Here is a 12729-nt window from a genome sequence, read left to right on the forward strand (position 1 = left end):
CTAATTAACCACATAACATCCATCTACACATTAGACAAAGATTTACGAGCCAAATTGCCCTTGAGAGTACACGAAATCCCTCGAAAAACAGTGTTACACACTGTTTTCGCGGTTTATTCCTGTCTGTCCAGTTCTGTTTGTGCTCGTTTTTCGTGCCCAATAACCCAAAACGAGCAGGGGTTGCTTTAAGATCCCTGTTCTCCTCTCCTTCTAGTTTTCAAAACATCTTTTAAATCGAATTTTCGTCGTGAAACGAGGGAGATATCATCGTTTGAAAATCGCTGTCCAGAAAGTTTCCAAAACGCGTGTTTGCTTTATTCTTCGTCGACGACGGCCTCTCGAGATAAAATCTACCATCGATTACGACCCAAGACGGTGTCAATGATACATGTAGGTTGAGGGTGCATCAAATCCTCCTCTTTTCCCTTTTATTTCTTTCGTTTTATGCTTGTTTTTTATTGTCTTTTTTGTTTGTTTTTTCGTTTGTTTATCGATTGTTTTAAATTAACTATGAAACTAGTTAGTCCGAGTATGAGTTAAAGTACCACCATGAACACCCGCGTTGACTTGAGATGGGAAAAGAAACCGCTACATCTGTCGGTCGTACACCCCCGTCTCATTTACATATCCTCGTGTTCAAGGTAGGGCATAAATAAAACAAGTTTCTAACTTCGCTCTTCGCTTTTGACCCCTTTGTTATTTCGGCCAATTCGACATACCCTAGGACCCATTGTATGTTAGTTTAACCTCTGATTGTTAACCTATGACGTATTTAGATGACTTTAAATTAATTTAATAACCTAATTAGACACATTAGGGTGCATCGACGTAGTTTTAAAAATCAACTAACAATTCTGTAAATAATTGAACGCATCTTTCTTATCACTTGATTTCTCGCTAGCATAGGAGTGCGTGATTAGCACCTTCCTATTAACACTCGACGAGTAAGCGTTAATCTTATGATATCTGACCTAATTGGACCCTTAGGCCGTGTAGAATAACACACTTTGCGCGACAACCAATCAACTTTGTTTCTAACTCGTTTTCTAACTTGTTTCCTATCCCTTTTCGCAAGCATTCGATCTAACCAATGAATTTAACTTAGGAACTAGGTTGACCTTATCTTGGCCGTTGGTTTGGGCCGTGGCTTTAGGCCGTGGGGTTGGCCACGTCTTTCTTTGTCTCGCTTGTTTCTTACCTTTTTGTTCTTTGTCGTTTGTTAGCTTGTAATTTATTGTTTGTTTATCGAGTTGTAATTTTCGAGTTTGTTTTACTTCTTTGGAGTCAAAACCTCTTCAAAAACCTTGGTCTTGTTTGGTTAGACGGTTATTCCCCAATGCTTGTAGGAGCGTAGTAAACCGCATGTTGTCTAAAGCAACATGGCCCGGTTTATGCTAATGCATGCTTTGGTGCGTAGCCCTATGTCTAATTCGATGAGATTAAGCGCGAGCACGTATTACGAGGAGTGACCCAAGGCCGTGGGTCATGTGAGCCGTGGGCCACCCCTCATGTGCACGGTTTTCTAGGCCAAACGGCCGTGTGTGTTGTCGTGTATTATTTTGTATGTAGAAATTGTATTTAGATCGAGTTGTATCTTTAATTTGTTGTTGTGTCGGCATGAAATGCCTGGTTTGTAATAGGTAGATCCCAACGGCTCCCCCATTCCCCTTTAAGCCTTGTGTGTTTCGTTTAAATGTTGCTAGATTAATCAACCCACATGCTAAATTACAACTTTGACGAAGTTAGTTTAGTTGCATCTAAAACGACATAGAAATTGTTGTCACATGATAGGGTTAAAACAACGTTTGCATATCATACATCGTAGTAGCTATGACCTTGTTTGAAATTCGACACTTGACTTAGTAGAGGCCGTTATTGACGGGCGGGGTTGGGTGTCCTTATGGGCTTCCCAACACGTACCCTCACCCCTTACTCAAGATCTATGGTTTGTGGATCCGTCTAAATACCATTGGATTACGAGAGTCATTCAAATCGAGTGATATAGGGTACAAGTCTTTATCTTTAATCACTCGTAGTCGATTGGCTTTATGCTTTTCGATGAAAGGTGTAAAGTTGACTTGAACGGTTCCAAGTTCCCAAAAAACTTGGTGGCGACTCTAATATGTCTTAATTCGATTCGAAAGAACCTCGAGTCGATTATGCCGGGTGTGGATCCCTCGGACGCAGTTCCCGAGGGCCTTGTCCACAATCTCTCTAAAATATTTTTGATGAGATGAATGAATGAATGAACAACAATAACATTATTGTGCATAAGGTAAAAATTAGAGGAAAAACCAAAGTGGTTTTTGCCTCTCTAAAATCGGGTGGAAGAGGGCATGGGAGGGAGCCAATGCATGCTCTAGTTGTTCTTCACAATGAGCAATAGGTATGCAAGGCTAGTTTAGTAGGTAATCATGGTGTTTACCACTAACAAAATTAACTTAATATTTGCCTAATCTTCCTCATATTTTCGGCACATATGGATAACATGGAATCCATTTTATTTTTGTCAATTGTCAATATGTCATATGTCATATGTTACATAAATTTTTTATGTATTTTTAACATATTAAAAATCAACGTATTAATAAAAAATACGTCATATACAAAAATCGACTTAGTAATTCATAATTACTTGTACCAAAATATTTTACCAATTATAAATCACAACAATTTGTATTTATAATAATTCATTCAAATTTAATTGTTTCCTTAAACAATAATTTCATCTGAGTAATTATACAATTCGATTACTCAGACCGTATCTCATTTTAATCAATTTCAATGAGATACGTAAATATTACTTCCAAAATCGTCTGTCAATTTTAATTAAATTAATTGACTCGTAATGTTATACGATCAATTAATTGATCAATTAAGAGTGTTGCCCTATAGGTATGACCTAGGGATCAACTGATCACCACCGTCGCACGACAGTAATGTAAAACTCTTGTCAGCCAATCATTACCGATATATGTTGATCAGTTGACAGTAAACATTACTTCCCAATTGTATTCTTTATAATGAGATTTAAACATGTGATCACCATAATCAACAGTTGTGACCGCATTATTGTCGGAGGACACATATTCCAACAATCACTTGTCCTCGACAAGTGTGCGTCACCAATTCTCTTGTCCTATTACTATCTCCCACTCAATGCAAGGTGTCTTTCAGGTCGTACTTGCAAGTGATCATATCGAGAGTGGTTTCCTCGATCCGAGAATAATCGATTGACCGGATTTATCAATCATAGATACCTTCCGAGCGTGGCCACGTATTTCCGATTCATTACTCCTCGAGTGGCCCCGAGATATTGTTATAACCCCGACTAGGGGTGGACAATTCCTATCGCACTCATTCCCTTCGACTAGCCACACCATCATAACCCAAAATATGCCCATTTGACCCCATTTACGAAGGTCGTAGTAACACAAATCAAAGTTAATCTGAAACTGTGCCATCTTAGGCGAATAGTCTTTAGTCAAAAGAATCGACTCATTTGAATACTATAGCAGCTCTCGCCACGACCAGGCTATATAAATTTGCCAGAACTCTATAAGCGGTCATTAGGCCCGACAAAATGTTCCTAATATCATGCCTATGTGATCGACTAGTCATCTCACATGACTCTATGGCACTTGAACTTGCCATCAATCGCATCACATTCTAGTCACTTCGAGACGTCACCTCATACAAGTGACTATGGGCAAATACTATGTTAATCCGTGTTCACTTTAATGGGGTTCAATTGTCACTACAACCCGTTTGGAGATAACAAGGTATAAATTAAAGATAAAAGACAAATGTGATTGTGAACATGAACAAAACAACACTTTTATTTCATTTCAAAATCTAACAGAAACTTGGTACACGTTTAAGTCCCATGGACGCAACATGTCCATCATGCTTAGCCTGCGATAAAGGCTTGGTGAGCGGATCGGCTATATTGTCATCCGTCCCAACCTTACAAATCGCAATTTCCTTTCTTTCAATGAAATCTCTTGTTACATGATATTTTCTAAGTACATGTCTAGATCTATTACTAGACTTCTGCTCCTTAGCTTGGAAGATTGTCCCACTATTATCACAATAGAGAGTGATGGGATCATTGGCGGTAGGTACTACTCTTAGACCTTCCGTGAATTGCCTGATCCACACAGCTTCCTTGGCGCTTCGATCTTTGCAATGTACTCACCTCCGTTGTTGAATCCGCGATTCTGACTTCCTTGAAGCTTCTCCAGCTAACGGCTCCACCATTGAGCATGAAAACAAAACCAGCTTGTGATTTCATGTCATATCTATCTGTTTGGAAGCTTGAGTCCGTGTAACCATTAACACGAAGTTCGGTGTCTCCTCCAAACACTAAGATAGAATCCTTAGTTCTTCTCAAGTACTTAAGGATGTTCTTGACAGCAATCCAGTGACTCTCACCTGGATTTCCTTGATATCTACTCGTCATGCTCAAGGTATACGAGACATCAGGACGTGTGCATATCATGGCGTACATGATTGATCCAACAGCGGAAGCATAAGGGATCGTCTTCATGCGTTCAACATCATGGGGATCGGAGGGAGATTGAGTCTTGCTCAATATTGTCCCAGTTACCATAGGTACCAAACCCCTTTTGGATTGGTCCATGCTGAACCGTCGAAGAATCTTATCAATATAAGACTCTTGACTTAGTGCCAATATCCTCTTGGATCTATCTCTATGGATCCGGATACCTAATATGCGTTGTGCTTCTCCTAAATCCTTCATTTGGAAGTGGTTACCTAACCACTTCTTAACAGAAGACAACATTGGAATATCATTTCCAATGAGTAGTATGTCATCGACATACAAGATTAGGAACACAACATTGCTCCCACTAAATTTCATGTATAAACACGGTTCCTCAACACTTCGATTGAAACCATTTTCCTTTATAACATGATTGAATCGATGATTCCAACTTCTAGATGCTTGCTTAAGACCATAAATGGATCTCTTAAGCTTGCACACTTTGTTAGGATTTTTAGAATCAACAAAACCTTCAGGTTGTATCATGTACACCTCCTCTTCTAAATGCCCATTTAGAAAAGCGTTTTTGACATCCATTTGCCATATTTCATAATCATGAAATGCGGCAATCGCTAACAAAATCCGTATGGATCTTAGCATGGCTACGGGGGCGAAGGTCTCATCATAATGGAGACCTTGGACTAGGGTAAATCCTTTTGCCACTAGCCTAGCTTTGTAAACATCGTCATGTCCTTCTATGCCATTCTTGACTTTTAATATCCATTTGCATTGAAGAGGTCTTGCCCCTTTAGGCAAATCTACCAAGTCCCAAACTTGGTTTTCATGCATAGAATCCATTTCGGACTTCATGGCTTCAAGCCATAAGGAGGAATTAGGACTAGAGATTGCGGTCTTGTAGGTAGCGGGCTCATCACTTTCTATAAGCAACACATCAAGTGTTCCATCTTCTTCGATAAGTCCCACATATCGATCGGGATGACGAGAAACACGGCCCGTTCTTCTAAGAGGAGGAGGAATAACCGTATTAGACGACGAAGGAACTTCTTCTTGCGTCTCTAGCTCGGTTTGTGGCTCTTGAACTTCATCAAGTTCAAAATTTCTCCCACTCTGTCTCTTAGAAATAAATTCTCTTTCTAAGAAGACAGCCTCGCAAGACACAAACACTTTGTTATCTTAAGGTTTGTAGAAGTAGAATCCTCGAGAGGTCGAGGGGTAACCTACAAAGATGCATTTTTCGGATCTTGGGGCAAGCTTGTTGTCGTTCTTAGTCTTGACGTAAGCATCACATCCCCAAATCTTCATATAGGATATATTGGGGATCCTTCCCGTCCACATCTCACATGGAGTCTTTTCGGTGGACTTTGTGGGACTATTGTTCAAAGATCGAATTGCGGTTTGAATCGCAAATCCCCAAAACGAGTTCGGTAACTCGGTTTGACTCATCATGGATCGAACCATATCAAGTAGGGTTCGATTCCTCCTTTCGGCAACACCATTGAGTTGTGGTGTTCCGGGTGGAGTAAATTGTGATATAATACCACAACCTTTCAAGTGTGAATCAAATTCAAGGCTAAGATATTCTCCACCACGATCGGATCGTAGTGCCTTAATCCTTTTGTTCAATTGGTTCTCTACTTCGTTTTGAAATTCTTTGAATTTCTCAAACGCTTCACTCTTATGCTTCATTAAATAGACATACCCATGTCTACTCAAGTCGTCGGTGAAGGTTATAAAGTAGTCATAATTACCACGAGCGGTGATACTCATTGGTCCACATACATCGGTGTGTATGAGTCCTAATAGTTCACTAGCTCGTGTCCCTCTACCACTAAAAGGATTACGAGTCATTTTTCCAAGTAGGCAATATTCGCATGTACCATATGATTGATAATCAAATGGTGTAATCACATTAGTCGAAATTAATCTTTTGATGCGATTCTCGTTTATGTGACCTAATCGACAATGCCAAATGAACGCTTCACTTGGGTCACTTGATTTGAGTTTCTTTGATTGAATGTTATAGATATCATTAGTCGGATTTGAGGTCTCTAAAATGTAAATGCCATTGATGGAAGAAGCTTGGCCTATAACCAAATCATTCCTTGAAATAGTACAACGATTGTTTTAATGACAAAACAAAAACCGTCCATGTCTAGCATGGCGATTGAAATAATGTTTTTAGAGAGCGTAGGCACATAAAAACAATTATGTAAATACAACTCAAATCCGTTAGGCAAAGCTAAAACATAAGTTCCTTTGGATTCGGCCGCTACCCGAGCTCCATTTCCAAGGCGTAGATCCACATCTCCCTTGCTAAGCCTCTTCACGTCTCTTAAACCCTGTAAATGATTACAAAGGTGAGAACCACAACCGGTATCCAGTACCCATGTCGTAGTGGAAGTATGATTTATATCAATAACATAAATTTCCTTAGGAATTTTACCTTTTGGAGTGATGATTCCTTCCCTTATATTTCGCAAATATACGGGACAATTCCGAAGCCAATGTCCCATGCCATAGCAATAATGGCACTCATCATTAACTTGCTTGAAGTTTTTGATTTTCTTTCCCTTCTTCTTGAACTTTTTGCCCTTTGAAGCAAGAGCTTGATTGCTTGAGCTCCCACTAGCTTTGGCATCTTTATCTTCCAGAGACAAAGATCCTACAGATTGTATGAGGTAGTCTTCCTGAGACGGGCTCACACGAGATCTAGTAGTAGTAGGTGGTTTAGAAGAAGTGATGAAGTTAAGGTTTCCATCCGAACCTATCCCAAAATGAAGTTCTCTAGTAGTGTCGAAATCATTGTTGGAGCAAACGTCGTCAAAAACATTGTGGTAAGACTCAATAGTTATCGGTGCGGTAGCATGTGATGGATTCATTGTAATGAACTACAAGTATGGAGGAAAAGGAAATATTAACATTTGTCTTTTTAAATCATACTTGCAAATAAATTAACAAGATATGAACATTTATATAGTGACCTCTACCCAACTATAATAAATGATTCCAAGACCCAAATTCATATCGACTTAGGCACGGTAGGGCCGATTCATCCTTTATCAATATAACTCGGTGGATTAACGTTTAATCGTTTCTACTTTTAGAACTCTTGATCGATAATATTACTCTAATGTTTATCTATAGCCCGGAACACATGCGACTACGGTCACGAATACTTCCGTTGAGCTCAATCCAAATTTCGAATAAATGTGTCCATGATCCAAATCCACATCAACTTGGGCACGGTAGGGCCGATTCATCCCTTATCAACATGAATTCGGTGGATAAACATTTATTACCCACTTCCCCTACGTAACAAGTTTTGTACCCCGGTAGGGCCGAGTGCACTCCCTCGCGAAATAGGTTTTCATGGTTTCTACTATTTGATAAGGCTATGTCTCAATTAATTATTTTAGCGAGAGGTCATGTCAATTTATTATCTATCACGTTTTAAGTGAACTAAAGCGGTGAACTACGATAATTTTAATTGACACGGTCGATAAACTCGATAAAATGACAATGCATGTTTTAGTTATGGCGATTTAGCGATGCATGCGACATATAAATAAAATGCAAACATAAAAATAAATCCTAGTATGGCCTTCCTAAAATAGAAAAACTATTTAACTATTACATATTCGGAAACCAACTCCATTGGTCCCTTGAACTTCGGTTGTGACACGCATCTCGAGGTAACACCGTCTTTATGTATCGCCATCTTGAAGAAATCCGTCTTGGGGAACTCCGAGATAAATTAAATTACATAGCAAATTACATAATTTCCTATTATACATTTGTAACTAAAATAAAATAAATCTATTAAATTACAAAACTGTGATACGAGATCACAATAATTACAACCGAATTGATATTCCCATACATTTCGGGAAATACCAATTAAAAAACTAAGGCCATACTAAGTAAAAATTACATAATTCAAAAATTACATAAATAAAATTATGACAATCATAAAGAAAATGCAGCATTATAATATGTATGAACATGCCCAATTTTATGCTAATTCGCCTTTAAGTAGCCAATATCGTATATTACTCGGTTTTTACGGATTTGCGTGATTTCAACATTTTATAATCACAAAATTACATAAATTCATATTTATGCATAAGTTAATTACCCTAACCTCTTAGGACTCAAAATTTAGTCTTCACTAATTATTTGACCATAATTAACTCATATTTCTAAAATTTGTTCATTAATGGACTTAAAATTATAAAAATAAGCTATAAACTTCAAATAAATCACAAAATTTCAAATAAATTCAAAATTTGAAATTTAAACTCATGAACATTCTGGAAAAATACAATGACACTCATAATGTTCAAAAACTTAGGTTAAAAATTTCGAAATTTATCCGGAAAAACAATGTTGCGGTTTATCGGTTTTAACTAAATAATCATAAAAACATGAGAAAAATTATATTCACCAATTTTTCAATTTTAGATCTGAAAAAGATAATAAAATGCAACATTGGACGTTTTTCCTTAGTCATGGAGTATGTTTTATTAATTTTTTCACTAATTAAGTCACTATTCATGCCATTTTTCTTCAAAAATCCATAAATCATGCAAAAAGACTTCAATATAGCCTATTGTTTTACACACATCTTGTACAATTGCATGTGACAACATACTAAATTTCTATGACCAAATTCGAAATTTATCTCATATAAACCTATTTTTTACCTAAAATCGATTTTAATAATGAAAAATCCATTTTTCGAGCATAAGAAGTCCAAAAATTATGAAAATTTACAGGTCATCGCAAACTAATATATGTGACAACATATCCAAAACTCACTGGAAAATTCGAAGTTTAGCTATTTTTAGTCCGAAAATGACATTTATACTCATAAAATCATATTTTAATGCCATTATTATGTAATATGAACAATAAAAATCCATAAAATAACCAAAATATCCTAAAAAAATTTTTGGATCAGAAACTTTAACATGCAAAAATTAATTTTTGTGATATATCATAATAACACACATTATACAAGTTTTATATGTTAATCTTTATAACTCGGAAAAACTTTTAACCGATTTGCATGCAAATAACCATGGCTCATGATACCAATTGAAGGAAAAGTAGATCTATATACTAACATATTCATATATGTTTTTGTTAATTTACTCATAAAATTAATAAATGATCTTATGCATGCAAACTAATAAACAATATAAAGAAGAAATGTTCATCTTACATTGTGATTTCGGTTTCTAGGGCACAAGAGAGATCTTCTTCTATCTTGTTCTTGTGCTTTCCTTTATGGATGAACAAAGACCCAAGTATAGGATCTCTCCCAAGGATTAATACCCAAAGCACACTCTTAATAAAATTAATATTATGAATACTAGACAATATTAATTTTGTAAGAAAAATTGACCCAAAAATATTTGTTTTTTACTCCCAAAACCGGTTGAGAGAGAGGAGAAAGGAAGGTGAAAATATTTTATCTCTCTAAAATATTTTTGATTAGATGAATGAATGAATGAACAACAATAACATTATTGTGCATAAGGTAAAAATTAGAGGAAAATCCAAAGTGGTTTTTGCCTCTCTAAAACCGGGTGGAAGAGGGCATGGGAGGGAGCCAATGCATGCTCTAGTTGTTCTTCACAATGAGCAATAGGTATGCAAGGCTAGTTTAGTAAGTAATCATGGTTTTTACCACTAACAAAATTAACTTAATATTTGCCTAATCTTCCTCATATTTTCGGCACATATGGATAACATGGAATCCATTTTATTTTTGTCAATTGTCAATATGTCACATGTCATATGTTACATAAATTTGTTATGTATTTTTAACATATTAAAAATCAACGTATTAATAAAAAATACGTCATATACAAAAATCGACTTAGTAATTCATAATTACTTGTACCAAAATATTTTACCAATTATAAATCACAATAATTTGTATTTATAATAATTCATTCAAATTTAATTGTTTCCTTAAACAATAATTTCATCTGAGTAATGATACAATTCGATTATTTCGGACCGTATCTCATTTTAATCAATTTCAATGAGATACGTAAATATTACTTCCAAAATCGTCTGTCAATTTTAATTAAATTAATTGACTCGTAACGTTATACGATCAATTAATTGATCAATTAAGAGTGTTGCCCTATAGGTATGACCTAAGGGATCAACTGATCACCACCGTCGCACGACAGTAATGTCAAACTCTAGTCAGCCAATCATTACCGATATATGTTGATCAGTTGACAGTAAATATTACTTCCCAATTGTATTCTTTATAATGAGATTTAAACATGTGATCACCATGATCAACAGTTGTGACCGCATTATTGTCGGAGGACACATATTCCAACACGACCACGACCGCGACCCCGGCCTCTAGAACCTGAAGTAGAAGACCGTCCACTGACGGTATGAGGAACTAGAGCCGCCCGTAAAGCAGCTGCGACTACGGGTGAGTCCGCCACAGGTGTGCTCACTGTGGCTGAAGTAGAGGCTGTGTCTGCAGCTGTGACCGCCACTAAGGAAGAAAGGTTAGCAGTAGTAGTGGTCGTGGATCGAGGTGGTAGGCTGAAACAAGGCAAGGCTAGCGGCGGTGCTAGCGAAAAAAAAACGATTACCGGCGAAGAGAGACTAAGAACACGGGAACTGCGGTTCTAACAGAAGTGGAGGCGGTGGTGACAGCAGGGACCACCGTCTCAGACAAGGACGGACTAGAAGTCGAGCTAGTGGAGGGCACAGAGCTAGAATCCATCCTAATCAAAAAGGTAGGGGAAAAGCGATAAGAAATCAGCATGAAAACAGCATGAAGCTTCCCCTAAACAGTCGAAAAATTCGACTACAGCCCAAAAATTCCCAAATTACCTCAAAAAAAAATTCAAATGATAGCGGGTAAACAGCGATAGGGGCGGGGTGGCAGATGCCAGAAGCAACAATTTAAGCAACAAATGAGACAAATTACGCGTAACCAGCAGCAAAAACCAGTTTACAGTCAAAAATTTCGACTGTAATTAGCCCTAATCGCAAATTTCTCGCAAAAATTCGAATTAAACAAGTAAAAATCAACGAGGCATGGGAATTAAGCATCAAGTAAGACAAATTAGCCATTGAATCAAAATTATAGTCGAAAAATTCGACCTAATATGAACATCGAAACCCTAATTCCTAATTCACTTCATAAAAAGCAAAATTAACGAAATTAAAATACGGAGAACTGTAGGAATTACTTACCTGATGATTAGGAACCTACAAATTGAGCAATTAATCCACTAACAAGCAAATTGGGCGATTTTTGATCGAAAAACCGCGGAACCCGAATTCCTCTAATAGACCGAGTAAAACAACACGAATCTAGGTCAAAGTAGAGGGCAAATGACGATTAATTAACAATAAACAAAATATAGGTGGTGGATTTGGCAAATGGGCAAGAAAAATGGAGGATTTGGGTGTTTTTTTATCGCAAATAAGAAGGGGGGGCAACGAAATAATGAAGAAGAAATGAAAGAAATAAAACAAAAGAGGGAGTTAAAGAGACTCCCTGCGTGTAATTTCCAAATTCACTCGATCGAGTGGTTTAGAACTGCTTGATCGAGAACTTCTTGCATTTATCTACTCGATCGAGTAAAAAGTTACTCGATCGAGAACTCCCCTTTTCAGCCTTAGTCGATCGAGTAATATGAATTCATTTGATCGAACAGAATTCACTCGATCGAGTACAAAAAGTACTCGATCGAGCTCTTTTCCTCGTTTAAGCTCTTAAATTTGCTATCGTTCCTTTGAATTTGCGTATAACTCCCCAAACCTGCAAAAAAAACACTCGCAAAAATATCCCAAAATACCAAATACGGAAAGTAACAGTCTATAGTCTCTAATCTACGCTAAAAAAATGTCTAAATTCTAATTATCCTAAGTAAAAGGAATAAATAAAATTCAACGGAAAATTTAAAAATTGTTTTTACAATTTGTTACACGGGGCATTTCCCCGCTCACTTCTCAAGGCAGTTCAGTAGCCCCTCGGAGGGCTTCTGACTGGAGGACGTCATCTCAGCAACATTAATCGTCCTCTTCAATTTCCATGAGCTTGAACTTGAATCATTAGGAGGAGAATAGTTGACGTCCACATACGCGCGAACTCTTCTCGTCCTTACTCAGTTCTCACCAGCTTTAACATCATTGCTCCCACTTTGACTGAC

This window comes from Silene latifolia, chromosome 9, assembly GCF_048544455.1.
Source record: "Silene latifolia isolate original U9 population chromosome 9, ASM4854445v1, whole genome shotgun sequence".
NCBI classification, from domain to species: Eukaryota; Viridiplantae; Streptophyta; class Magnoliopsida; order Caryophyllales; family Caryophyllaceae; genus Silene; species Silene latifolia.